Below are 26,590 nucleotides of genomic sequence, written 5' to 3' on the forward strand. Positions count from 1 at the left end.
TCTGATGCATGTGGTGAGTCCCACAAAGAACCATCTCCCCAATACAGTACACATACACAATGATGAAGACCAAGCCTGTGTTTCAACTTCTCAACAGTGTATTGTGAACAAAAATCAAACAAAAAGTGCATGGCCCCCAACTGTGCATACGACCTCACCCCCCTCCCCCCACAACACTCCCAAAAACACCCTTACCTCCCTCCCCCCACAACACTCCCAAAAACACCCTTACACCCCTCCCCCCACAACACTCCCAAAAACACCCTTACCCCCCCACAACACTCCCAAAAACACCCTTACCCCCTCCCCCACAACACCACAATGTCAAGTGCTTCCTCCTCGTCCGAAAGTGGTGCAGTGGCTGCTCCCTCACCAGTTGAACTGGTGGCAGCAGAGTGCGTGCCCTCCGTGCTGATTTCACATGCAATGGGACACTGCCGTGGGTGCAACAATGGCAGCAGCCATGGCCTCAGGCTGCGTGGAACTTGTGCTCCTGCTGCCTTTGTCCCTCTGCTGCTGGACACTCCTCCCGGTTACCCTTGAGGTGGTGGCGGTGTCCCCTGTTGCATCTCTCCTGGGCTTTTTTGTAGATGGGGGAGCAGGTGTCGCAGTGCGTGGGTCCTCAGTTTCTGCCTGTGATCCTGTAGGGGTGAGAAATGGGGAATATCATTGTTTATGGTTATACCTGCCTTATGCTGAATGTTTACGCCATGCCACTCTATGCATTGGGGCCTCTTTATTGTGGATTCCAGTAATGGGGATGTCGGGTGGGTCATGCATGAATGGGTCTGTGTTGCACGTGTATGCGGTGATGCATGCATGTATGTTTGTGGCTGGATCCATGGCCTGAATATGGACACATATTTGGGGGGCCCCTCACACTTCACTGTGCATTTTTTGATGCATACACTCACCTCCATCGGATGAAGTAGCCACACCATGCTCCATTTCTCCAACACCCTCTATCGATTCCACTCCAATTGTGGATGCGCAGGTCTCTTCCCACTCACGGAGTTTCAGAGGTGAATCGCCGCCACCTCCTGTGCCCATTGCCAGCTTGCGGTTCACTGACAGTATATTTCTGACACGGAGCCAGAGGTCGTCCCACCTCTTACGGCAGTCCTTGAATGTGCGGGTGGTGGTGCCCACCGCACTGACTTTGTTGGCAACCTCTGCCCAGATGGCCTTCTTCTTGAGGATGGTCTCCCGCCGCATGTCATTGCTGAAGACTACATTTGCATTTGCCGATAGTGTCTCTGTGAGCATGATCGGGTCCTCATCGCTGAATTTTTCCTTACGTTGCCGATCAGCAGCTTTTTTTACGGCCTTGGGCATCTTTGGGCTATCCGGGATGGATTTGTGTCCGAGTTTCCTTGAAAGGGGTCCTGGATGCGGAGGATGGCAATGGATTGTGTTTTTAAAGATGGCCGCCGTGCTCTTTCCTGTTCCTGTGCGATTACGCTATTTCCGGTTCTGCATTTTAACGGTGACCGCTAATAGCGGTGACCGCTAATGTCGGTGACCGCTAATAGCGGTGACCGCTATTTGCATGCAGCGTGAAGGCGGAGGTGCTATTGGCACTTTAGTCGAAGCCGGTAAAGGACTTTTTGGGGACTTTTATGGCATGGCGGTAGGGCCATTACCGGCATGGCGCTATGCTCGTGTCCACGTACTCGTAATAGTATGCAATTAGCGGCCTCTTGCGTGGAGGGAGACGCAAATAACGCCATGCCGGTAAATGGCTTCATTTAACGCACAACGTGTAATGAGGCCCAAAGTCTCATGGAACGACCGAGGACTTAAAAGTACATTTTAATGGACTGACAAAATGACGCGACAATTTGAGGACTTAAGATATTTGCAAGGCCCCTGTTTTAGCAAATCCGGTTTATTTATTTTCTCACTCTCATGAATGGTTCGTGCATTGACGGGAGGAGACATATTATATGGTGATGGGTCATAAATAATTGACCAGGGGACGGGACGGAAGCACACAGGAGCGGTAGTGGAACACGGTAAAGGGGGGGGAGAAATAGTGACCACCCCTGTAGGAAGTAAGACCATGGTTCCATACACAGCATTGCCCATACTGGACCATTTTATCTGGGGAACTGATCAGCCCCAGGTTTTAAAGTCCATATGAGGTGGTGTTCTGTACTCGTCTCGCCGTCCATATGAAGGAGTTAGATATTGGGTGCATCTCTCGGCTGTTCTAAGAGCAGCTGCGAAAAGGTAATGTTTAGTAAGGGCATAGCCAATAGAGAGACAGTTTTGAGGATCCATGCCAGAGTGGTGTGCAGTGGCACACGCCTGCTTTTTTCTTTCTTTAAAATGTTTTAATTTTTTCTTGTTTTTTCTTTTGTCAATTTTTATTTTATTTTTTCTGTTTTGTTTTGTCTTTTTGTTTTCTGTTTTTTTGAAGGTCCAGGATCCGGTCGGCCTTGGTGGAAAAAAGGTCTCTTTTTTCCTGTCTGTCTCTCTGTCTGTCTCGGTCTCTCTCTTTCTCTCTGTCTGTCTCTGTCTCTCTGTCTGTCTGTCTGTCTGTCTCTCTGTCTCTCTCTCTCTCTCTTCTCTTTCTCTCCTCTCTCCGTCCCTCTCTCTTTTTTTACTTTCTCTTTCTTTCTCTTTTTCTATTTTCTCTCTCTCTTTCTTGATAACCTTTTTTCTCCTCTCAAGGAATAAGCTAAGATGGCTGACCGACCTCTCTGTTACGTAGGGATAATAATAAATAAAGATGTTGTTTAGTCTAGAAATGTAGTAGTAATATGTTGTTTTGTATGACACTGGTTGTGGTTGTTGGAATGGATGAAGGGATGTTTGTTATATGGGTGGCCATATAAAAAGGGGTTGGGGGGATAGACAGTTGGAAAAATGCTAATATGTCTATAAAAAAGGAAATACAAAATGTCTCACTTTTTGCCGGCCACCCCTACAAGTTGTCTTAGACGAATTAAACAGGAAGTATGAATGACTTATGATTTACATAAGGTGTTGGGTTTTGACACTATTTCTGATGTCCAGAATGTAGAAACATTGAATAGCTATTACTCTGATGTGCGCATTGCAGGAAGGAAATCAATGAAAGATGTTACGTGTGTGCATTTATCCCACACACATCAGGGTCTCCTAAGGTTTTTAGGTCCACATCCAGTCCCAATTACAGAGGCACAATGCTTGGTACATCTTGCACTATAATGGATAAAGGGCACATTCTAGGCACGTAGTGTGCAGTTGAGAAGCATTGATCTAGTCCCAGCGTTATGCAACAGCAACACAAAATACTGTCAGTGTCTACAAGGACCATATTTCTCCTTGGGAGGTTACTCAAATGACAATGACAAATGGCAGGGTACCACAGTGATGTGCCTGGCAGATGGGCTGATCGAGTACAGTGGAGAAGCAATATCCCAAATAGAGACTATGAGCCTCATTACGAGTCTGGCGGTAACCTGCTGGTTTTTCCGGCTCAGTTACTGCCGGACTCGAATTACCATTCCGCCTCCGTGATTCCCGGACTTACCGGGACATTACAACCCCGGTGACCCGGGAATTCCGGAGGCGGAATTCAGTAAATCCCCATGCCCATTGAGTCCCATAGGACTCAATGGGAATGGGGACCATGGAAAGACCGGCACCATCTCGTGATGGTGCCAGTGTTTCCACGTCCGCCTGCAGGAGGGCGGTGTTAAACCCGCCAGGTCAGACCTGGCGGGAGTGACACCTCCGCCTGCAGGACTCTGAATCACCCGGTATGGAAATAACGGTGACAGCGGGTTTACCGCCACCATTATTTCCATACCGAGTGACTCCTAATGAGGCCCTTTGTGTGCGCAGTATGGTCCCAATACATCACAAGGCTGACACGGATTGCAACAATGAAGAAGCCAGTGCGAATAGATAGGGCCAAGAACATTGAACTTTGTTTTACCAATGAAGGAAAAGTTCCTGGTGGCGCAAACACACAGTGCAACCACACTCTTGTGATCCCTGGTATGACAAAAGGTACAGCAGCAGTGATGGATTACTACTGGGTTTGTGGCCGACAAGCCTACTTGCAACTCCTATCATCTGGGAGGGGCAGGTGTTCACTGGCCACCCTGCACTCAGTGCTACTAGTAATCCTGGAAGGACATGTGAAGGGAGAAGAAATGCCTGTCGAGGTGCCAACAGCCACTCTAGCACCTAAAAGAAACAGAAAGAAGCTTGCAGATCACACAAGTATTTGGTATGCTGCCAGAAAAAGGACGATTTCAACGGTGGGGAAGAAAGAAAAGCTCAAACTGTCAAAAGACTGTTCCACACTGCTCAGAGGAATACCTGACAAGCATTGGATTTTTAGCTCAGCAGAGACTTTCTTTTTCATCTTTTTTGGCTCCTGGGGTACAAGCAGGTGCTGCACTTTTCTACCCCCGAAGAATGCTGACAATGGGTCACTATCCCACGTCATCAAAGCAGTGCACAATCTAGCTGTTCAAATTGAAAAAGAAGGTGGAATTCAGAACACAGATTGGCTACCGATTGCCTTTGATTGGGTCCTGTCATGGCTGGGGGCAGCAGTAAAAACACTGGTTCCTGTGATCATGTTCTTCTTGGTTCTCTTCTGCACCTGCCAGTGGGGTCTCCAATAATGTGTTCCCATAGTCCCTAATAGTGCGAAGATGATGGTTTCAATTGGGGGATCTAAAACACCTTGCCATACAATAAACAGAGAAAATCAAACTAATATTTCTAGGGTTGTAGATATGTCGGATGGGGATGAGTTTGTTACTGTAGAAGTAACGAAAGGGGGGAATGTTGGGAAGGAGCCTAGGGCTTTCCTGCACCCCCAAGCGCTTTACAATTAGTCAAGACTTCTAAGCACTATAGCACTGGGAAAGCTTCTTTCATGCAAAAATAATCACACAGAGGCGTGGCCAGTCACTAAATAAAGATAGTTATTTGCATCTTATATTTCAATCCCAACTATTAGTTGAATTAATTTGTAAAACTGTTGTACATTGTAAAATAGCTTTGTTTAAAACACACGGTAGAGAGCAGGCTCTCTGCCAAAGAGGAATGTGCTTGCGCTAAGACTAGATCACAGAGCTCGTATGCGGTGTTGCATCACTGAATCTAAGGCTGGAAGAGAGAACGGAGTGGATGATCAACTGGTCCTGTCAATCACAGGCCAATGGAGACTTAGAACCAGCACAACATAGTATTAGAGAAGTGTTTTTCTGTAGAAGTTATTGGACCACATGAAATATAATTTTATGGAGTTAATGTTGAGAGAATGGTGGGAAGATGTGTTTATGTAGATGTGTTTATGTATGAATGTTTATAACATAGTAAATTATGCTAAACAAGAGCAGCAAAATATTCTTGCATATTCAGCATACTCTTATGTAGATTGTTCCAAACGGAACATGACCATGCAACACTGGAGACACTGCAACATCCCTTGCATGGCAAGAGGGATAAGTTTGGAGGAGCTCTGCGGGTATCCAGTGACCAACTGAAGAGTATTTAAGCTTCAGGCCCAGGAGCAGTCTCCAGGACCTGGGAGGGAGCCAGCGACAACGACGACAGAATGCTGGCCTGAAATGGCAGAGCCCTCTGTCATTTCCCCAATCCTCATGATCTGTAAAGATTAAAGTCTTGTCATCACCTGCAAGACAGCCTCATGACTTTTGATTCCCTACAGAGGTACATTTACTCTGGTTTATGATGATTATGGGTCCCCTGTATTTAAGAGGCGCCCCTGCAAAATGGGGTTCGCTTTCAAGTGCAGTTTTTATCTTGTCTTTCCCCAGGTAGTATGCGTTCAATCTCCAGTCCCCTCCCCCGACTTTCATGTTCCCTTCTAGTTCATTATATAACAGGGCTTGGTCTGACATCCTCCTGGCCAGGTAACAAGCATCCCTCACCGTACCAAGTGCTGTGCAAGGTAGTAACATATAATCCAGCTATGACAGGGAATTATGGGCCTGTCTCACAGACCAGTTGCTGCCAGGAATGATGCAAGTTTGGTATTTGTGTCTCCTCTCTGTGGCACAGTCCCCTGAGACAGTCTATCCAGTGCCCTGTCCAGGGCTTCATTAAAACCCTCACCCATGATCGTGATATAAACCCCATGTGCCACTAGCATAGTCTGTATTTCTACCAATAGGTCAGCCTGAAGTGGCAGAGGAGAGTAGATGCTAATAATTAAGACTGATTCTCTCCTCAGGTCACCCATGATCCCCACATAGCACCCCCGTCGCTTATGACTCTGTTTACCTATAGGAGGACAAATTTGTGCACCATTATTGCAACGCCCCGGGACACCCTATGATAGCCAGCAAACTCCACCATTTTATACTGTCCTTTCCCTAGACACTGGCACATCGTTCCCATCAGGTGGATCTCTTGGAGTAAAATTACCTCTGCTTTTTTGTCTTTAATGTAGTGCATTATCAGGCCCATTTTAATTTTATCAAGCATGCCATTGACGGCCCATGTCTGGCATTTAAGCGTCTTACATTCCATCCCCGTACCTGTTACAGTGTGCCAACTGTCGGCCATTGGACCTGCCTTCATATTGGTTCATGTTGGTACGTAACCCCCACCCCATTTTTCCCAAACCTTCCCCTCCTTTTCCCTATAAACTCCCACTTCCCCATCCTATACTTCTCCCAAACCAGAAACATCTGTCGACCCAGTAACTGAGAATTGTCCCCCTCGTCAACAGCAGTAGTCGGGACCTGGTGTGGGTGCTGTGCGGAATGGTCACTCTGCCACCTACTCCCATGTTCCTGCCGCCTTCAGTCTTGTTACATTACTGTTCTGGACCGAGTTAATACTGAACAATACAGCACTTGCTGTCGAGAACCCCAGCCACCTGGCCAGCTCACGACCTGTTGCCGGTCAACAATTGTCTGTGGACTCCGTGCTTCACAGGTTCCCAGCTCTGGGGGGCCCAGCTCGGGCCTTTCTTGGTACTGTACACTGCGGTCGGTCATCTATTTGGTCAGCAATCATTTCAACCCAGTCCCAAGCACCTGCAAGCTTGGTGAAAAAGCACACTCCTTGCGGAACACACACTTGCATGGTGGCTGGGAACATCATTGCATACTTGATTGCTTTCTCCCTGAGCTTCTTCTGCACCGTGTCAAAGGATTGCCTCTCCTTTTGGACCGCTTTTGTAAATTCTGGCTAGATAGCCACCACTGCACCGTTGTGCTCCAAGGGCCCCTTCCACCATGCCATCTGGAGATGACGTCCCGGTCTTGATAGTTAAGCAATTTGGCAATCAGTTGTCTGGGTGTGGCCCCTGTGGGTGGCCCCTTCGCTGGGACCCTCTCTGCACGCTTGACAGAACAGGAAAATCAGCATCTTAGAACTTACCTCGATCAGTGCCTGGCGAACGGTTTCATTCGCCCGTCCAAGTCACCTGCCTCCTCGCCTTTATTCTTCATGGCAAAAAAGGAGGGGGACTTAAGAACTTGCATCAACTATAGAGCCATCAATCAGATCACAGTAAAAAATCGATTTCCTTTACCACTTATACCAGAGCTCCTGGACCATGTGAAAGTGAAACATGCTCAAATCTACACAAAACTGGATTTAAGAGGAGCATACCATCTTGTAATAGTAAAAAAAGAGGGAGATGAGTGGGAGATGAGTGGAAAACGGCCTTCCACACGAAGTACGGCCTCTTCGAATATCAGGTCATGCCCTTCGGGCTATGCAATGCCCCTACGGCATTCCAATTGTTTATGAATGATGTACTCCGTGAACTACTGGACTTTTGCACTCTTATTTAAATTGATGACATTCTTATCTACTCAAATTCCATGGAAGAACATTTAGGCCATGTCTGGGCAGTCTTAGAGAAGCTTTGACAACACCAATTGTATGCCAAGTTGGAAAAAATGTTTTTCCATGTAACCGAGGTCGAGTTTCTCGGTTTCATGCTCACACAACAAGGCGCACATATGGATACACGAAAGGTGGATGCAATCCTCCAATGGCCCTCACAAACATCCACAAAAGGAGTGCAAAGCGTGCTCGGATTTGCCAACTTTTACCGTCGGTTTATACCTGAGTTTTCACAAATTGTACATCCAATTACCTCCTTGTTAAAGAAAAATCATTAGTTCCATTGGTCAACAGAAGCTGAAGACGCCTTCCAGAAATTGAAACTAGCATTCACTACAGCACCAGTCCTTCGACACCCACGACCAGACCTACCTTACATAGTTGAGACAAATGCTTCAAAAATAGCCATGGGAGCAGTATTGTCACAACGAGACCCTGAAACAGGACAACGACACCCCGTCGCATTCTGGTCCCGCAAACTTTCAGCCCCCGAGTTGAACTATGCAATCACGGATAAGGTATTACTGGCAATCAAAGCAGCATTCAAGGCCTGGAAACATTACCTTCTTGGGGCGAGACATACGGTCATTGTCATAACAGACCACCGTAATTTGCAATGCTTGAAAACCGCCAAAGCACAATCCTCACGTCAACTTCGTTGAGCTCTCTTTTTCGCGGAATACGATTTTATTATCACTTATAGACCTGGAGTACGCAATTGGAAAGCAGACGCTCTATCACGCATGAGTGAAGAAAAAGAGGCTTTTACAGCACCCGACCCCATGGCCATACTTCCTGAGGAAAGGATCCAAACCAGAATAGCTGCCACCATGTGTGTGGATGACCAAAGAACTAGTTTACAATCCCCAATGGATAAATCAACACAACAGGAATGGCTGTTTAAAGGTGACCAGTACACCATCAAAGACAATCTACCGTATTTCCAAGGATGATTATATGTCCAAGACCAAGAACTGCAACAGCAAATCATCACAAATTACCACAAATCATTAGTGGAAGGACACCCAGGAATAGCCAAAACTCAGGCTAAGGTAAAAACAAAACTGCTGGTGGCCAACCTGCTGAAAAGACATTTCCCAATTTATTGAAACCTGAGGTGTCTGTGCACAGCACAAGTCTCAGAAACAGAACCTTGCTGGCTTACTACATCCCCTAACAGTACCGCCAGCACCTTGGCATACCCTGTCAATGGACTTCATCACAGATCTTCCACCCTGCAATGGATACAACACCATATTAGTCGTTGTGGATTTATTCTCCAAAATGGCCCATTTCATCCCTCTGAAGGGACTCCCAACTGCTTCAACTCTCACTTGTGTGTTCCTAGAGCAAATTGTTCGAATGCATGGATTTCCATCAATATTAGTATCGGATCGCGGAACTCAATTTGTTTCTGCCTTTTGGAGAAAGTGTTGTACGATTGCCAAAATCGATCTCCGGTTGTCCACAAACCATCACCCTCAAACTGATGGGCAAACTGAACGAACCAGCCAAACTTTAGAGCAATATCTCAGGTGTATGTTGCAACAGTCCGAGGATTCTTGGAAAATATACTCTGGATAGCTGAGTATGCATCAACAACTCAGTTCACACAAGCACAGGGCAAACTCCATTCTACACTGTGCACGGAAGATATCCGAGGACATGAGTATTTGATCCACCCGGTACCCTGGAAATGCCAGCCATAAAAAACTTGCATAAAACCATCACTCAGGTTCTTAAGGAGGCGACAGAGCATCTGACCAAGGCTAAGGAAAGACAAAAACTGTTTGCTGATCGACATCGGAAGGAAGCTCCCGCCTACCAGATTGGAGAAAAGGTGTGGTTAGCATCCAAATATATTCCCCTGAAGGGGCCAAGAGCTTTCCGCCCAAGATACCTGTGCCCCTATACTATAAAGTCCATAATTAATCCTGTCACCATGAAATTGGAGTTACCATCTCACATGAAAATTCACCCCGTATTTCATGTCTCTCTCCTCAGACCAATGAAATCCAATACACAGCTTAGTTCTCTGCAGAGCCCAAAGTAATAGATGGAAAACCAGAATATGAAATCAAATCCATCCTGGACTCCGAGGTGGTTCGATCAAAATTGTATTACCTAATTGACTGGAAAGGTTACGGACCTCAAGATCGAACTTGGGAACCCAGTGAACACGTCCATGCTCCGCGTTTAATCAGACAGTTCCATCGCAATAATCTCACCAAACCAGGACCGGGAGGAGAACCCCCACTTGAGAGGGGCCTAGAGGGGGTGCGCTGTCATGGTCATGAAGTTAGGGGCACAGGCATGCATGGGTCCCATGCACAGGAGACCTATGGGTGCACTGTCCTGATGCCTTTGGTGCCAGGCTCATGAACAAAAGTAAACAAGAACATCCATTTAACACCAAAAAGCTTTTATTATGGACATAGCACTTCAGGTGCATTAACCTTGAACATTGCATCCATTAAGCAGGATGCATTAACCTTGAACATTCCATCCATTAAGCAGCATCAAGTGTATTCTTGGGTGTGGCTGCTAATGGATTGCCTTTGCACATGCTCACTCTCTAGGAGTGGCAAGGTGTGGCTGGTAAGCTGGCCCTAATGGGCGTGCCCACGATCTCAGCTATCTAAGCTGCCCCGATACTCAAGACAGACGCTTCACGTTATTCTGCACTTGCAAGCAGCGTAATGCTCACCGTTGCCTTAGGTCAGACTTACATTTGTAGATCCTGCTGCCTGGACATCCTGCTTCCTGCTAGCATACTTACCAACTGCGGGAAGCTGTTCTTACCTGTACATCTCTTCGGCGAACCAAGTATTCATCTTTACACTTTCCGGAACGCCGAAATCTTCATCTTGGCACTGCAGCACGACATGCTCCACCGTCGACAGCAGTGCCTGCAAGGAAAAACAGAAGACAAGGTTAGACATAGAAAAAACAGTCAGTGTAAGGTTGCGCTTCGCCATACTTTGCGCTTTTCCTTAAGCCATCACTTACCTGCTGTCGAACATTGCGGTAGCATCCATCTTCCATCCGACCGCATCTCGCGTCTCACAGCTGCATTGAGGCCGCATTTCTATCTAAGGGAAGAAAACAGAAGAGAGACATTATTGCAGGCATAAATAGGAGCAACATATAAAGACATTAAACAGAACGAACAGCCTCACAAGAGCTCAAGAAAGACTTACCAATCATAAGGAGAAGCAAAGTCGCAGCTGGACTGGACTAATCCTTATCACGGATCAGTGAAGGAACTAGATCCCATTCGACGCGCCCCTGCCAGAAGTAGCAGGACAGATTTCTACTGAGGCAGAGGCCTGAAGGGGGTGATTCAAGTTCAGGGAGAGCTGCGACCGTGCCCCAACGCCTCCGCAGAGACCAGGTGAGCGTAACAGCCACCTTCTAGAAGAACTTGACCTTGATGTCCTCTGGCTTACCAAGACTTGGTTCATGGCCAGCTCTGTCACGAGTTTTGACACTCTCCTCCCTGATGGCTACAAGATCCTCTCCACCCCCCAGATCCAACCGGCCTGGAGGTGTTGTAGCCCTGATGTTCCCTGAGCGGATTCCTGCCTACATCATCCCCACTCTGACTTACTCTTCTTTCGAATGCCTTGTCTGCAGGCTCTCTCTCTTTCCTAGCCACTCTGTCACTGCTGCTACTCTCTACCGCCCCCCTGGTCAAATTACTGAGTGTGCAGACCTCTCCTCCTCCCTCCTGGCCTCAACCACTCAACTCCTCCTCCTTGGAGATCTCAACATCCATCTTGATTCTCCCTATTCCTCATCTGCGCTCTTTCGCGACCTCTGCGATTCACTCTCCCTCTCTGTCCTCCCCTCTGGCCCAACTCACTCTGCTGGTCACACACTTGATGTCTTGATCTCCTCTGGTCTCCCCCTCTCTACTCCCCTCACCACTCATCTCTCCTGGAGTGATCATTGCCACCTCTCCTCTCATCTCTCCATCTCCTCCCTCCCAAGCCAAGCCTTCCCCAAGATTGCCACCCACCTTCTCGGACATCTGGCCCATAAAGCACATGTCAATCGAGGCTTTCGCTGCCACCTTCTCCCTCCCTCCCACACCTCTGGCTGTCTCACACCCTGACGCAGCCCTGTCCCTGCTCTACTCCTCTATTTCTGCTACTCTTGATGTTCTTGCCCCTGTCATTGAGGATCCTTTTGAAGTCCAAAGCCAAGTGTAATTTCTGGTATGACTCTGATCTAGATACACTTAACTGCAAGTGGAGGGCAGCTGAGAGGAAATGGAGGGCTTCCTGCTCATCCTCTGACAAACTGGCTCCATCTGCTCCAAAGACAATACCGTCTCGCTGTCCGCTCCAAGAAGAGAGGCCGCATTCAAGCCTGCGTCTCTGCGGCAACCAACAACTCGGCCGAACTCTTTAAAATCTGCAAGGAGCTGGCCAACCCTGCTGCAGTCTCCACCCCTCCTCTTGCCTCCCAGGCTCTCTGCAAGGCCCTTGCCTCTCACTTTAATTCTAAAAACCCAGGACATTTTGTCCACCCTCTTCTCAGCCCCCTCTCATCTCGCCTCTCCGTCCCGGTTTGCTGACCCTCCCTCAGCCCCCCCCCCCCCTTCTCCTCCTTTCCTCTTTTCTCCCCTGATGAGGTTGCTAGGCAAGTCCGATATATGAAAGCCTCATCAAAACAGGTCCATCCCTGTTCCTCTAAAACCATTAAGGACCACATTGATACCTTTTCTCCGGCCCATGCCGATTTCTGTAACCACTCTTTTGCCTCTGGATCTTTCCCCTCCCCTCTGAAACACTCCCTTGTGCATCCTCTCCTCAAGAAACCTACAGCTTATCCCTCTTGTCCGGCTAACTATCGCCCAATTTCCATGACTCCCTTTTTGGGGAAGCTCCTGGAAAAGCTGGCCATCTCCCAGTTTAACCTTCATTCCGACTCTGTTGGCTCTCTCCATGACTACCATTCTGGATTCAGAGCTGCCAGAAGCACGGGAACATCCGTGAAGACCTGTACGGTCAACCATACCATCCCTTCTCAATTGTCTCTGTGACAACCTGGGTATCACTGATCAGGCTCTGGCCTGGCTGACCTCTTTCCTTTCTGATCAACCCTCCCAGGTACAACTTCCTATCCTCTATCTCCCTCTCTATCTGTGGTGTTCCCCAGGGGTCTAACCTCTCGCCCTGGCTTTTCAACCAATATTTGGAAACTCTTGCCTACTGCATTTCCATGTTCTGCTCAAACTTCCAATGCTATGCTGATGACACCCAACTCATTTTCAGGCTTCCCTCAGACATCTCCTCTCCTTCCCTCATCTCTGATTGCCTAATCGCCATTCAAAATTGGTGTGCCTCCAACGATCTTTGTCTAAATGCTAACAAGACTGAGATCCTCCTCATTGGTACACCTCCACCATCCTTTCCCCTCACTCTCTGCCTGGCCCTCCTCCTACCCCCAGCTGCAAGGCTAAGCATCTGGGGGTCATCTTTGACTCCACACTTTCCTTCTCCACACACATCTCTGACGTCTCTAAAAAGTCAAACTTCTTACTGCAACTCCTTAGAGGCACTCTGCCTTTCCTCTCCTTCCCCCAGAAGCTCGCTGTCTCCCCAAGTTCTGGTTCTCTCAAGGTTGGACTACTGTAACAGCCTCTTTCTGAATCTACCTGACTCCACTCTCTGCCCTTTACAACTAATCCAGAACAGGACAGCGAGACTTATCCTTTGCCTCAAGCCCGTGGATCGTATCTCTCCAGTTCTGAAATCCCTTTTTTGGCTCCCAGTGGATGCAAGGATTAAATGTAAAACATTCTGCATTATCCACAAGGCTTTCTGGGGCCTGGGTCCAAAATACCTTCAACTCTCCCTCCGTAAATACCTCCCCTCTCGAGCCCTTCGCTCCTCTACTTCTAACTCCCTCAGGGTCAGTGGTTTTTCAAAGAAACGTGCTGGAGGCAGATCTCTGTCTTCGGCTGGGGCCTCCCTTATGAACAGCCTCCCGGCCACCTTGAAACTTGAGGAGAACCATCTCCTGTTCCGGAAGCACCTCAAGACCTTCTTCTTCGCTTTTGCCTTTGCCCTCTTCTCCCCTGGGACATAGTGATAAAAAGGGCTCAAATTACCACATTCCCGTCCCCTTTGACCCCAATCCATGACAATCCGGAGTTCTCCCCAGGGTGGGGGGTATGGGTTTTCAGCGCATAGCGGGAAGGGGGATGTCTTAAAATTCGAGATATGTTCATGGGGTGGGGGGGGATTAAAACGTTCACCCAGTGCAAGGAGGACTTTGGGTTGAAAGAGTCACAGAGGTTCCATTACTTCCAGATGAAACACTGGGTCTCACGCCCCACGATTAGAGGGGCGGCCGTGAGAGAGCTAACCACATTTGAGAAATACTTAATATCGAACTCTGGAGATAAGCACATAGTGTGAACAATCTACACCCTAATCAAACAGGGGGAGGCTCCTGGGACAAGGAGATATATGTCTTATTGTCGGTGGATCTACGGGCGGGACATATGAATTGAGGAGTGGGAACAGCTATGGGCCAACATCCCAAGACTTTCTAGGTCCATACAAATTTAAGAGATATGGATCAAATATGTGCTCCAATGAGACTGCATGTCTTCTACCCCAGGGCCTCGAACCTCTGCTGGAGACAATGTGGCCAAGTGGGCACTTGGAGCCATATCTGGTGGGAATGCCCTCATATTAGAGAATACTGGGAGACAATAGGAGAGGCGCTAGAGGAGGCGCTGAATCTGAAGAAAGGGGGGCAACAGAGGACTCGCTGCTCTGGTATTGTGGGGGGTCAACTGCAAGAATTACCATCTAAAGCGGAACAGAAGATGTACATAATTCTGATGATGGCAGGTGCAAAAATGGAAGGCAAAGGACCCTCCCCCTGAATGCATCCGGGTGGGAAAAGTGTGCAATTTCGCCCTCATGGAATGGGCTATGTACTCCCCACAAGGAGACCAGAATCGCTTTCAGGAGGATTGGTCAAGAGTGATGAGATTTTTTCAGAGAGGGGCAAGGAAAGCCTGGTGTCCTAGGCGAATGAGACTATTAGGCCTGGTGTAGTGACTTTGGTAAAGGGAAAACAAGAGACTCAGACTCACAACGTCTCAAGAAATCTTCCTAACTGAGGGTCGGGTAAGGGGAGGGGGGAATACAATTGTTATTGTTGTGAAAATGTTCAATAAAAAGGTACATGCAAAAAAATAAATGTGGGGTCAACCCAAGGGGCTCTTTAATGGCAGATTGATGATATTTTGTGGGCAATTGGCAGGGCCAAACCATCGAGGGCCCCAGGCCCTGCCAATATACCTCCTGCCCTAATTAAATCTAACCCAGACCTCTGGGCTGCTCCCTTGCAGGATCTATTCAACCATGTTGGTCAATCCATGGCAGTTCCTGGAACGTGGAGGGATTCCACAATTATCACACATTTTCAACCAAGGGGACAGGAGGGATCCTAAACATTTCAAGCCGATAGCTTTACTGGATTCCTCCAGTAAGATCTTCGGAACCCTCCTCATAAGGGAGCATAAAGGACAAATAACATCACAAGGTCTGCATTGACAGCATCAAATAGGGTTCTGAACTGGCATGGGAACCTCCTTAAACGCTTTTGTTATGTCACACCTCCTAGCAGCTGTTAAAAACAAAAGGTGGGGACTGTATATATGGCATCAATAGACATGCCCAATGCCTTTGATACAGTAAGTAGAGTCAGGCTATGGAGGAAACTTCTGAAACATAAATCTCCCAACAACATTGGTGCAGCTGCTGGCTCTGCTGCATACCGACACAAAAATCAGGGTGAGGTTGAGCATGGAGGGAGACATGACGGAGCCTATTGCGACGCACGTGGGTTAGCAGCAGGGGTGCGTCTTGGCCCCCACCCTGTTCAACCTTTATCTCAAAGATTTCAAAAACATTTGGGAGGGAGGCACCACCAATCCTGCTAAGTTAGGTTCAGTGTCATTAGACTTCATTGTATTTGCGAATTACATTGTGCTGTTCGATTTGACACTGATCGGGCTGCAGAGGAAGCTGACACTTTTCTTTGACTATGCAGTCCAGAATAACCCTAAGATCAATGGCCAAAAGTCAAAAGTTATTGTATTCTCCACTAAAAGATGCCCCAAAACTATGACGTGGTGTGTGGGAGACAGTCCTCTAGAAAGGGTGGAATCCCTCAGGGTTATCATATCACCAACATGAATCCCGGGAAAACTGGAAACTTTTGATCAGGGGGAAATGTTTGCCCCTCTTAGCAAAAATGTAGAGGGTTTAACTCCTAGCTATGTCACTTTTCACTTAATCCAATACTATTTGTCCAGTGTGGAGGCAATACTGCTTTATGGCCTGGACCTCTCCCTGTTCGACTTTGGGGAGTTCCTTAACTCCAACCAGGGAATGCTCTTGGAGAAAACACTAGGGTTGTCAAACTCAATCCCGAATTCTGTTATTAGACAAGAGTTTGGGCTTACTTCACTGGGTGCTAGAGCTAAGTGGAGAAAGATGGCGGAGTATGCAAAATTACTAAATCCGCCTATTACGTCTCTCCATCAGAGTTGGAGTAAGGAACAGACCAGAGAATCTGGGGAAACTATCACGAAGTTCAAGGAACAAATGATTCAAATACTTTCCTGATAGGATTGTCGAAAGAAGAGCTTTCCTATAGCTTCGCCACAGTAAAGATCAAGCGTTTTAAACATGACTGGGTGGTCTCCTGTGATCAAGTGGGAACATACAGCTCGTATGGTGAATACAGTAAGTTTCTCACCAAAAGAGAGGAGCTGCCTAATTACATTCTGATCTTTCCTTGTCCAAAGCTAAGGACAATTTACCTTCGATTTAGGTTAAATCAAATCCCTACTTTGGAAAAGACAAGTAAGTGGGAGCTGGGTGGGGGTGATCAGAACTGCAGATTTTGTAACATGGCTGTTAAAAAAACTATTAAACATTTAGTAATAGACTGCCTGGCACTGCAGCATGAAAGGAAAAGATATTTGGGGATGGAAGTTGCCAATGAATTTGTGTGGTCTGGCTTGATAGGAGGTCAACGGCAGAGCATGACTCTGGCCTTATGTGGCTTTCTTACCTTGATAATGAAAAAAATGGCACGGTTAGTACATCACTGATCAGAAAGCTTACTCCTCAAAGGACTTCACTATGAATCTCTCTCTCCAAATTATGTTATGTAATGCTATTATGGGACATCACAAGTTTTGGAAATGTTTTACTGTAAATATGTATGAGAATGTTTTTTGTATTCTGTTTTTATTAACAATTTTACTTTCTTTTCAATTGTGAAAGGTTTATACAGTGATGTTTGAACCAAAACACTAATAAATAAACAAATACAAAAATGTCACCCTGGGCTGATTGGCACAGAACAGTCCAACCCAGCACAGCACTGCCATCAATGGACACTGGATGAGGTCTTTTTCAGCTTTGGATATGTCAGGCACACATGATGGGAACTGGAAACGTTCTTTATGGTTCATGATTTTGTCATAGGTTTCCACTAATGATTCAGCATGGAATGGTGTTTCGCCGTACATCATTTCTTACATGCAGACTTCCAAAGACCACCAATCGCATTCTGGGCCATACTTGCCCATGCTGTCCTCCATAGCTTGCAGAATCTCAGGGGAGATGTAGTCTGGTGTGCCAACCACCACAGAGGATTGTACCGTGCCGTCATTATTAATCTTTAAGCACAAGCCGAAGTCTGGCAGGCGTATGTGGCCATTCGTGTCCTGGAGAACATTGTCTGGTTTTATGTCCCTGTGCATGTAATTAAGCTGATGGATGGAGTGTATTGCAAGCACCATTTCGGGCAAATAAAACCTGGCCATATCTTCAAGAAGTCGGTCTTCAAACTTACAGAGCAGCCTCAATAAATCACCACCAACATAATAGTCCATCACCAAATCAGGGCCGTCACGAGGTGAGTGCAGCGGGGGCAAACTGCCCCGGGCCTCGCACTTGCGGGGGGCCTCGCGGCCCCCTCTCCTTTGGAAGGCAGAACATTCTCCTGTGTCCTTTATTCAAACGGGGGACTGCTCTCTGCCCCTGCAATGATTTTGCTGTTTGTTGCGAAGCCGTTTGGCTCGGCAACAAACAGCAAAATGATGGGAGACAGCAGTGCTCAGAAGTGAGCTCTGCTGCCTCCCGTCATTCAGCTGACAACGTGGACATGCTAAATGACAAGAGAGGACTCCTCTCCTGTCAGTCAGTGTGTTTACGTTGCTCAGCGTGACCACACTGACTGATTGGAGAGGAGTTCTCTCTTGTCAGTCAGTGTGTTCACGTTGATCAGCGTGACCACGCGACTGATGGGAGAGGAGTTCTCTCTTGTCAGTCAGTGTGTTCACGTTGCTTAGCGTGACCTCACTGACTGACAGGAGAGGAGTTCTCTCCTGTCAGTCAGTGTGTTCACGTTGCTCAGCGTGACCATGCTGACTGATGGGAAAGGAGTTCTCTCCTGTCAGTCATTGTGTTCATGTTGTCAGCGTCATCACACTGACTGATGGGAGAGGAGTTCTCTCTTGTCAGTGTGTTCATGTTGCTTAGCGTGACCTCACTGACTGACAGGAGAGGAGTTCTCTCTTGTCAGTCAGTGTGTTCACGTTGCTCAGCATGACCACGCTGACTGACAGGAGAGGGCTCCTCTCCTGTCAGTCAGTGTGTTCTTGTTGTCAACGTGATCATGTTGACTGACGGGAGAGGAGTTCTCTCTTGTCAGTCAGTGTGTTCACAATGCTCAGCATGACCACGCTGACTGATGGGAGAGGAGTTCTCTCCTGTCAGTCAGTGTGTTCACGTTGCTCAGTGTCATCACACTGACTGATGGGAGAGGAGTTCTCTCTTGTCAGTCAGTGTGTTCACATTGCTCAGCATGACCACGTTAACTGACAGGAGAGGAGTTCTCTCCTGTCAGTCAGCGTGTTCATGTTGTCAGCGTGATCACGCTGACTGATGGGAGAGGAGTTCTCTCTTGTCAGTGTGTTCATGTTGTCAGCGCAATCACGTTGACTCATGAGAGAGGAGTTCTCTCTTGTCAGTCAGTGTGTTCACATTGCTCAGCATGACCATGTTAACTGACAGGAGAGGAGTTCTCTCCTGTCAGTCAGTGTGTTCATGTTGTCAGCGTGATCACGTTGACTGATGAGAGAGGAGTTCTCTCTTGTCAGTCAGTGTGTTCACATTGCTCAGCATGACCATGTTAACTGACAGGAGAGGAGTTCTCTCCTGTCAGTCAGTGTGTTCATGTTGTCAGCGTGATCACGTTGACTGATGAGAGAGGAGTTCTCCCTTGTCAGGCAGCATGTCTACGTGTTGGCTGCTTGGATGCTTTTTAAGGGTGCATGGAGGTAAGGTAAGTGTTTTTTTATTTTAAATTAAAAGTGTATATGTGTATTTAAATTAAATTAGTATGCATATGTGTATGTAGGAATGCATGCGTGCATGTTGGTGTTTGTGTCAATGCTGTGTTTGGTTTTATGTATACATGCTTGTATGGAGTTGTGTACCTGGTGGATGAATGCATGGGTGAAAGTGTTTTTTGTGAGTGTGTGTTCAGCACCACCCCTAAATGTAGCCGCCCTGGGGGCCACATCATTAAGGGTTGGGTTCATGGCATCAGAGGTGCACCTAGGCCAAAATGTCAGGGGGGATTGGGGACTAACACTTCAAATGTTGGGAGAGGTGCTAACGTCAGAGGCTGTGAGGAAGGGGCAAACTTCCTTGTGTGGGGGCACCTAACATCTTTCCACATTTCGAATGAGACTATTCTGGTGAAGCGTCAATGTTACAAGTAGCTACCTCTTGCCTTCATTTCTGAAACGTCACACTTACGGACTGCTGTGAGAATGAGATGTCTCATGTTACCACTTCCCTTCTAATCACTCCCCTAGCATGCAAGTGCTAACCCCACATCACGATTTCAATTACGTAAAACTGTATGGCTATCAATGCAGGTGCTAACAGGGAAATGACTTCTCATGGCCATGCTAATCCCTATGGCAATTCTCACCCAGTTCCTGCTCTCCCCACCCAAAACACCTCTTCACTGGAACTCTTTAAACATGGCTTGCCATCAAACTTTGCCCTCAATGTGCCAGCAAGTGTTTCCTCAAAGGAGTCTTCTGAAAGTTGATGACTTCATTGGAGTTGTAAACACGGAACTGGTGTAATAAAAATGTCTTAATTAGATCTTCCTTTGGCCACTCAATTTAAAAACACCCTGCATGTCTTTCGCTGAAGTTCTTTTAAAAATAAGCATTGGTGAAGCCAACAGTTTTGGCTTGTGTATAAGTATTAGGTATTTACCAGGCACTGCTATTAGCTGCTCAGGTACTCAAACCATTTTGCACTGGCACTATCAATGGCCAGCTAAACTAAACTAAACTAAACTAATACCAATACCAATACAGAAGTGCCTTTCCCATGCCTACAAGAATGCCCAAACTGTTAGCATTGCCAGTGCTCGTTTTGCTTTACCCTTGATGCACAGGACTATGCATCAAGGTTAAAGCAAACGTACCACTTGGCTAAATTGGCCCACATTGAATGTAGGCCAATCTAGCCAGTAATAACACTTATTGTACACAGTCAGCCTGGATATACTTTCTGTGGCATGGCATTTTTACTAGCTCGGAGTCCGTACATGGTAATAATGGCATATATTGATGCAGCCTGCATCGACATAATTAGAACAATCAGCATGAATATATTTTTATACTAGCATATCTCGCATGGAAAGGCGGCATGAAATGTATTGGACAATGTTCCTATGCACAATTTGTGATTTAAAACTATTGGGAATTTCCATGTGCTTCCATACAAAACCAATTGCAAACTGTATGGATTTCTAACCAATTTTGCAAAGAAAGTGCTGTAAAATGCATACTTTTAACCTAATGTTTCAAACATTTTCTCGGGAGTGAGAGCTCCCCTCAAGCAACGCTTGTTTGGATTGGACTTCCACACTGTGCTCTGTTGATCCTGCCTAACTGGCACAAACATTTAAGCCTCTTAAGTTCGGAAATGTACCACCTGTACATCATTTGTCACTGTGTATGATGTGTGTTTTATTGCGCACACAGGGGCAGGGTGCTCCTTAATGATATGATATGGCATTTATAACGTGCCTGTACAAATGTGTTTTTAAGCGCGACAAGGCAAGGAGGGAGAAACAAAAGAGTAGGACAAAACACAGATCTTTTTTTTTTGACAACTTTATTTAAAGATTTCTCAAAAGAAATACATATAATTCCAAAACAACAATTATGATAACAAGAAAACGACAAATAAAACGAAGAAAGCATTATACAAATTGATACAAATAGTACAGAATAAATAAGAAAAACCTATCAATTATCTCTACTAATCGCAACAAACCTAATTTGAAATGATAACTAGCCAAAAATCAGAGGAAAACAAGAGAAAAAAAACAAAAAAAACAAACACACAACCACACAACACAAGACAAACACAATAAAAAGAACACAATAGTAAATTAACCACTCTGAAACAAAAACCATCGCCCATCAGCACTTAATTCACACATAGAGTTCATTAAAAGCCTCCCACTGTTCCTTATAAAATTCTTCTTTATGTAAAGCATAATACTTAATCCTCTCAAATCTTGAGAGCAACTGCACCTGCGATAACCATTCATCAATACTTGGTTTCTTTCTCGTCTTCCAGAGGCGTAAAATTTGACGAGTCGCCACCAAAAACTCCTTTTTAGCCCAACACAGAGTCGCATAGCTAAAGTGACGAGTGCCCACTGGTGATTTCAAAAGAACTGATGATGGTGTCCTTGGAAAAGAGATGTTCCTGACCAAATCAACTCTATCCAAAACCTCACTCCAAAAACCTTTAACCCTCGAACAATTCCATAACATGTGAAGCAAAGTGCCTTCCTCCGTAGAACAACTCCAACACATACTATCCTCCCTTAAGCCAAATCTGTGCATTTTAACTGGAGTCCAACACAGACACCCCAAAATCCTCTGTTGAATATATCGTAAATTTAGATCAATTTTCATCCTAACTGGAACCTTCCATAGAACCTCCCAATCCTGCATAGAAATATCTCCACCCAGTTCAGCACACCACATAAGTCGAAGAGCATTCCATGAAGATCTAAATTTCTCTTCTACCGGGAACAACCTCAAATAACTAAACACTGCACGAGGCGCAACTACAATAAAACTACACCTTTCTGGCCTTTGTAACAAAGGGTCAGTAAGCATTAATACTCTCTCAGAAAGCAAATCTCTCAACAATCTATATCTCTCCATTTCCCTATTATGTAGCATAAACTTCTGCTTCAGAGACTCAAAAGATATCATACCGTCATCATCCCATATGTCTCTAATAAGTAATATACCCTTGTTCATCCAACTCTTCCAGCATAGCATCTTATTATTGATCTGCAACCTCGGATTCTGCCAAATGGAGGCCTCCCCATAGAAATGAAGTCCATGCCCTCCACTTACAATCAATGATGTGACTGCATCTTTGGAAGCATGGACAGCCTGCAATGTACTGACCGATTTAGGTAACTTTCCAAGAGAATACAGTGATTCAATTCGGAAGGGTCTCATCTTAAACTCTTCTGTCTGAGCCCAAACTGGAATATCTGATTCATTCAACGAGAAATAGGATACACATTTTTTAATCAAAAAACTTTTGTAGTAATTTTCAATGTTAGGATAACCAAAACCCCCCTCATGTACACTCCTAACCATTAAATACCTGGGTATCCTTGGTTTCCTTGAAACTCCCCATAGAAACTCCTGAAAGACCCGATCCACACGGCCCAAAACTTTTTTTGTAAACCTTAAAGGTAGCGATTGAATAATGTACAGAACCTTAGGTAGGAGCACTATTTTAATAGCATTAACCTTTGCCCAGATGGATAAAGAGAGTCTACTCCACCTACGGAGCATAGTCCTCATGCTTTCCAGAACTTTATCTATATTGAACTCCGCCATACCTTTCACATCTCTAGACAAAAAGACACCTAAATATTTCACCCTACAGTTTTCCCATTTACATTTCCAATCTAATAATCGTCTACACACCTGAGCGTCTCGAGCTGGAAACACAACCGTCTTCTCCCAATTAACTTTATAACCTGAGAGCCCACCAAACTCAGAAATCATATTCTTCAAGATGTTTCCCCCCTGTACAGGATTACTAAGAACAATAATTATATCATCAGCATACGCCAAAACCTTAACTTCAACTTCACCAACTATAAAACCGGATAGGCAATCCGACTGCCGAATATATGACAAAAATGGCTCAAGAGCCAAATTAAAAAGGTAAGGTGATAGTGGACATCCTTGACGTGTGCCTTTAAATAATCTAAAAGAAGATGAAATGACCCCATTCACCCAGACCTTTGCACTAATACCCGCCTGTAATGCCCCAACAGCATTTATAAATAGGGGACCAAAACCCATCTTAACCAAAGTAAAATTTAAAAAAGCCCAAGCCACATTATCAAATGCCTTCTCAGTGCCAAGAAATATGAAAATCAAATAATCAATTCCTGAGGATGACAAATTCAAAACAGTCCTAATATTATCATATCCATGACGTTGCTTCATAAAACCCACTTGAGACACAGATCTTACTAGGCCTTGTGTCATACAGATTGTGCAAGGTCAGGGAAGGGGGGAGGGGAGAAGTGCTGCGGGTGGGATAGGAGGCAGACGTGTGAAACAAAGGAGAAACAAGAGTGCAGCCAACGGGTGGCAAGTGTGGGTACTCAGAAGTGCAGCCAACGGGTGGAGAATAAGAGCAAGAGCGGGGACTGTAGGGTTACAGATACAGACCACAAGTGCAGGGGAGCCAAGAGGCACAGCGGGATTGCAACAGGACATGCAGGGAATTCAGAGCTTGACCAGGTGACCAGTGCATGGATCAGGCAGGTGATCAGCAAGGGAGAGGAAGAGAGAAGGCAGAAGCAAAGAGACAGGTCTTGAGGTGCTTCCGGAGCCGGAGATGGTTCTCCTCAAGTTTCAGCGAGGCAGGGAAGCTGTTTCCAGAGGGAGGCCCCAGCCAAAGTAAGACATCTGCCCTCAACTCTTTGCTTGGAAAAGTGACTGAGCCTCAGAGAATTGGAGGTGGTGCAGTGGAGAGCTCATGCCATCTTATATATATTTACTCATATGATACAAAAGTTAGTCTGGCATGAACCTTTCTTCAGTAGAGACATCTAAGTTTGCTGTAGTTGATTTGGAGTTGTAGTAATAAACCATATTTGGCATCCTGCACACCAACTCAAGGGGAGATTTCTCGAGTCTCCTGTTTGTGGAGGTGCCGCCGCTGGCTGACTGCAAAAAATTGTAAGGGGGCCTCACCAAATGTTTTGCCCCGGGCCTCACCACATCTTCTGACAGCCCAGCACCAAATACAAGTAGTTCTCATCTTGAAAGGCTTAGTGCAACGTAGTGATCCACTGACATTCTCCATTCACCAAAACATTTCTTTCTTCCCGAAAAGTCTCTGCCCTTTTCAGCATTTCCCACTTGTTGAAGATTTTAATAGCATGAATACGTTCAGTGTTCTTCATTTTTATGACTGCAACCTCTCTGAATGCACTTTAATGATTTCAAAATTCTCGCAATGCAGCTTCCTTTCGTTGACCACTTGAGTAAATGGTTTTTCTCACTCCGGGAACTTGCTGACATAAGTGTACCCCTGCAGGGCGGCGCTGCCCTTGCACTCGCTGTAAAGGCAGAGCAGGATGTCCAGCAGGGCCTCTACACTGCCCCGGGGCCCGTCCTGCAGCAGGGGCTGCAGCTTCCAGAACCGCCATGTTGTCCCGGCGTTGGGGTCCATCCGTCCTAGGCACTGAGTTCAACCCAGATAACGAGAACAATTGCAGGATAAGGGCAAGGGGGGAGCTGGGACACTTCCTCGCCAGCTAGTCATGCACTGCCCCTCTCCCTCTCTCCTCTCCACCCTCTATCTCTCCACAGCACTCCCATGTGAACATTTGAAACAACCATACTGCAGACTGGATGAAAGCACGTCAATCAAGAGTTCTGTAACTGTTTTTGGTTGCTGAACAACTACTGAAGTTACAGAACTCTTGAAAGCACGAGATGAGACCCAGTGGCGCCTGCAGCCCTGGAGCTTCATTTTATTTTTTCCCCATTTGTTTTCAACATAGGTGGCACCCAGGTCAAGCCAGGGGCTCTACCAAACCCCAAATGACATCCCTGCTTCAAGTGTGATCCAATAAGGGGCAAAATCTGTGATTCAGTGCCCCTGGCTGAAAAAAGTAGGCCGCTTACACATAGGATGGCTACCATTGCAAGCAGGAGTGCAAATGTAGGACCCTTTGAGACTTCTTTAGGTGCCTCATGCAGTTCAGTTGAGAGAAGAGGAGCTGTACCTGGCCCTGGCTATGCCCCGGAGAGATGGCAGAGTAAAATACCCTACTAAACACACCATAGGCCTCAAGTGGCCACAAATGACCAAGCTCTACTGGCAGGTAGGCTGAACGGGACGACAACACTCCGCAGATGTGAGTGGGCTTTGATCTGTGGCTCTTGAGAGAGCAGAGGCCCAGATCAGGTATCCTTGAAGTTCTGGAGGCCTACTAGCAGCTTTATGAAGATTGCCATATGCAACTGCCATGTCTTTTACCAGGATCACTGGTCACTGCAGCTGTGGGTTCTGAGAATGAGTGAAGGTGTGGAAATGATGTAGGATGTGTTGGGAAGGGGGCAGCCCCATCCCACCCGCCTTAGCGCTTTAGAGTGAGGTGAGATGCATTTGAAGCGGTATGATGGGCCAGGGGGAGGGGGCACGGTGAAAGGACCACCCCCAATATAAAGGACCCCACCACAATATAATAAAATATCAATCCACATAGTGTAGCGCAGGGCGCAAGCAACATTGCCGTTTTTGTACAGATGTTAGTAATCGTAGTAAAGAGACGAGGCCTGCAATGCAAATGCGGCATTGCATGCACTAGGCCCAAATTGCAAGACAAGGGAAATTTCCAGCCATGCCCGCACCCCCAACCGCCACAGCATCTATTCATTGTTCTAACAGTGTTGCAAAGATGTGTTTTTTACTGAAGAGGAATGTGCCCTACAAGTCCGGGGGTGTGCATGTTATATCACACTGGCCAAAGCATGACTCATCCCATCCCCAGGCGACCACAAGTTATTATAACTGACTGGGTGCTAAGACCCCAGAATTCCATAGCACCAGGTGCCCTTTGACCACTAACCCTAAAAGTAATAAGTCTTGAATGTTCAAAGAGTACGGACATTCCATGTCTTTGAATTACAATCATGTGATTTGTATTGCGAGGTGCTGGGAGTAATAAATTATAGTTTAAAAAGAGGGTGGAGCCCTTGGAGCCGGATGGCACGGAAGGTAGTGAGTGAAATGTGTGTGTGTAGGTCTGAGTGCCCCAGAACCTCCTTTGAGCCAGTCCTAAAATCTGTCAGGTGCACAGTATAATGACAAAGTAGCTTTGTCTTAGAAGTGTAGTTAATTTGTTCTTTGACCTTCGACGTGAGAAGAAGATGATCACTGCAACACCCACGTGATACAAGACAGACGGACTGGGCTGTAACCAATGACCGGGCATCTCTTATGGAGCAGGCGGATCATGTATAGGCGCACACCAACCAGCCGGGTTTCTACTGTATATGTTGCGTCATCAGTGACAATGTTTTTCTTTATAAGAT

General features: G+C 46.4%; 2 long non-coding RNA genes and 1 pseudogene across 2 annotated transcripts in view; 1 reads left to right on the plus strand and 2 right to left on the minus strand.

Moving 5' to 3' along the window:
• The window catches only part of LOC138492100 (uncharacterized), a 188,554-nt gene that overhangs the window by 96,674 nt on the left and 65,290 nt on the right, over positions 1-26,590 (plus strand). The window lies entirely within an intron of this gene.
• Positions 1-26,590, minus strand: part of LOC138492099 (uncharacterized) — a 102,617-nt gene that overhangs the window by 40,343 nt on the left and 35,684 nt on the right. The window lies entirely within an intron of this gene.
• Positions 534-24,719, minus strand: LOC138492773 (serine/threonine-protein kinase MRCK beta-like; annotated as a pseudogene).

The sequence above is a fragment of the Ambystoma mexicanum genome, chromosome 10 (assembly GCF_040938575.1).
Source record: "Ambystoma mexicanum isolate Mex_15411 chromosome 10, UKY_AmexF1_1, whole genome shotgun sequence".
In the NCBI taxonomy this organism is placed as follows: Eukaryota; Metazoa; Chordata; class Amphibia; order Caudata; family Ambystomatidae; genus Ambystoma; species Ambystoma mexicanum.